At 34.2% G+C, this 450-nt stretch overlaps 1 protein-coding gene across 1 annotated transcript in view; it reads left to right on the top strand.

The window, feature by feature from the left end:
* The first annotated feature begins 102 nt into the window (after nucleotides 1–102).
* The window catches only part of LOC107463936 (mediator of RNA polymerase II transcription subunit 15a-like), a 10,140-nt gene continuing 9,792 nt past the window's right edge, over nucleotides 103–450 (top strand). The window contains 1 exon segment of the mRNA XM_016082821.3: nucleotides 103–291. The gene's annotated coding sequence lies outside the window, so the exon portion shown is untranslated.

Below are 450 nucleotides of genomic sequence, written 5' to 3'. Positions count from 1 at the left end.
TATTATATTTATTATAATTATTTTAAGTTTAAAAAAATGATAAAATACTATTATTACTTACTTTTATTTGGTTTTATTGCACAACTGTAACTGCTGAAATTAGTGTTGAAAAAGAAAAAAGTTTGACAAAAGCAGCTAAATTTAAAGTCGGCGATGTAATGAGTGGGTGAAGAAGGAACAACCCCAAAATTTAGCTGACAATTTCTTCGTTTCCCTCAATTCTCCGATTCCCTCACACTCCACACGCCACCGTTCCGAATCTCTATTTAACAACCGCCGCAGCTCCTCCAGGTTTCTTTTATCTTTCTCTCTCTAACATTCCCGTTCGTCGTTTATTCCCGTGGTTTGGTTTTTAATTTTCGTCGCTGATTTCCCAGTATTACGATTGGATTAACTTTAATTGATGAGTTATCTTTGTTTTTGGTGTACGATTGGTAATGTTCCATTGAA

Source organism: Arachis duranensis, chromosome 9 (genome assembly GCF_000817695.3).
Source record: "Arachis duranensis cultivar V14167 chromosome 9, aradu.V14167.gnm2.J7QH, whole genome shotgun sequence".
Lineage (NCBI taxonomy): Eukaryota > Viridiplantae > Streptophyta > Magnoliopsida > Fabales > Fabaceae > Arachis > Arachis duranensis.
The sequence above is the reverse complement of the archived record's forward strand: the minus strand, read 5'-3'. Positions and strand labels throughout refer to the sequence as shown.